Below are 2,329 nucleotides of genomic sequence, written 5' to 3' on the forward strand. Positions count from 1 at the left end.
GTGATAAGCTAAATTCTAACCTACATAGTTACATATTTTTCCTTGATGAATACAATTGATGATGGGTTATATAATTTATTAGGAAGGTGTATTAGAAGTGAGGCACTTAGAAATAGAGAAGTTATATGACTTTAGGTTATAAAGATAAACTAAGAATAGAGAAAGGTTGTGCTTTCTAAAGTTTATGATTGTTTTATAAAATGGACACGTTAGGCTCCCACAGTATGGCCGGCGACATTAGCTAGCGCTCGCTCTGCTCTCTCTAACGGGGAAACAGCGGACTGCAAGAGACTGAGCTGTATCTGCCTCTACTTCCAAGAGACATGTTCAACTTTCCCTCACGAAAAAAAAAAAAAAAAGCTGGGAAAATTTTATTAACCCTTTTTTTAAAAAAAGTTAATGTAAAATTATAGCAAAAAAAGAACCTGAACTTTAGTAACACAGCTGGAACAATTCGCAGTAGCGGCGGCAGCGGTAGGAGAAGAGATTTAATTTAGTTGATTTTCTGTGGTTCTTGGTTGCTCGCTAATCTCACGGTGATGGAAGCTGCACATTTTTTCGAAGGGACCGAGAAGCTGCTGGAGGTTTTGTTCTCCAGGCAGCAACCTGACGCAAACCAAGGATCTGGGGATCTTCGCACCATCCCAAGATCCGAGTGGGACATATTTTTGAAGGATGTGCAATGTTCAATCATACGTGTGACAAAAACTGACAAGCAGGAAGCTTGTGTACTCAGTGAGAGTAGCATGTTTGTCTCCAAGAGACGTTTCATTTTGAAGACATGTGGTACCACCCTCTTGCTGAAAGCACTGGTTCCCCTGTTGAAACTTGCTAGGGATTACAGTGGGTTTGACTCAACTCAAAGCTTCTTTTATTCTCCTAAGAATTTCATGGAGCCACCTCACCAAGGGTACCCACACCAGAATTTCCAGGAAGAAATAGAGTTTCTTAATGCAATTTTCCCAAATGGAGCAGCATATCGTATGGGACACATGAATTCTGATTGTTGGTACTTGTATACTTTGGATTTCCCAGAGAGTCGGGTAATCAATCAGCCAGATCAAACCCTGGAAATTCTGATGAGTGAGCTTGACCCAGCGGTTATGGACCGGTTCTACAGGAAAGATGGTGTTACTGCAAAGGATGTCATTCGTGAGAGTGGAATTCGTGACCTGATACCAGGTTCTGTCATTGATGCCACACTGTTCAATCCTTGTGGGTATTCAATGAATGGAATGAAATCAGATGGAACTTATTGGACTATTCACATCACTCCAGAACCAGAATTTTCTTATGTTAGCTTGAAACAAACTTAAGTCAGACCTCCTATGATGACCTGATCAGGAGAGTTGTAGAAGTCTTCAAGCCAGGAATTTGTGACCACTCTGTTTGTAAATCAGAGTTCTAAATGTCTCACAGTACTTTCTTCGCCCCAGAAGATTGAAGGTTTTAAACCTCTTGATTGCCAGAGTGCTATGTTCAATGATTACAGTTTTGTTTTCACCAGTTTTGCTAAGAAGCAGCAACAGCAGAGTTGATTAAGAAAAATTAAGAAAAAACACAAAAGGAGAACACACATAGAAGAAGGTGGTGGCTGCCTTTTAGATATTGATAGCAAGGGCCACGCTTTCCATAACCACCACCTTGTAGTTGCAGAAAGCCCTAGATGTGATGATAGTGTAATCATTTTGAATTGTATGCATATTATATCAAGGAGTTGGATATCTTGCATGAATGCTCTCTTCTGTGTTTAGGTATCCCATGCCATTCTTGCTGTGAAATTGAAGTGCATGTAGAAAAACCTTTTACTATATGAAACTTTACAACACTTGTGAAAACAATTTAATTTGGTTTATGCACAGTGTAATATTTCTCCAGGTATCATCCAAAATTCCCCACAGACAAGGCTTTCGTCCTCATTAGGTGTTGGCCTCAGCCTAGCCATCTGGGACTGTTCTATTCAATTGCTACAAGGATTTTGCATCTAGTTACCTCCACCTTCTAGAACATATTCTCTACTAATGTTATTGAGACAAATTTCTACTTCATACAGATGTTTTCCCAGCACCAATCAAAGTTCTTCTTCCACGAGTCGAGTCCTCTAAGAAAATGACTGCAGTTTTCCATTTTGTGTATTACTACCTCACTGCTTCCTATACTTGTGTGACTTTAATTGATTCATTCCTCACCATAGTGTCTCCCTCCCAACCAACCCCCTCCATAAAGCAATACACTGTTACACTGTGGGTTTACACTAACATTATACCCCAGAGGGGGAATGGGGGGATGGACCCTGGGCTTAATTTTCTTTTAAGGTCAAGGGAGTCTG

General features: G+C 40.3%; 1 pseudogene; it reads left to right on the forward strand.

The window, feature by feature from the left end:
* The first annotated feature begins 539 nt into the window (after nucleotides 1-539).
* Nucleotides 540-1,538, forward strand: LOC114899826 (annotated as a pseudogene).
* The last annotated feature ends 791 nt before the right edge of the window (nucleotides 1,539-2,329 follow it).

This window comes from Monodon monoceros, unplaced genomic scaffold (genome assembly GCF_005190385.1).
Source record: "Monodon monoceros isolate NGI ecotype Baffin Bay Population unplaced genomic scaffold, NGI_Narwhal_1 Super_Scaffold_18, whole genome shotgun sequence".
NCBI lineage: Eukaryota > Metazoa > Chordata > Mammalia > Artiodactyla > Monodontidae > Monodon > Monodon monoceros.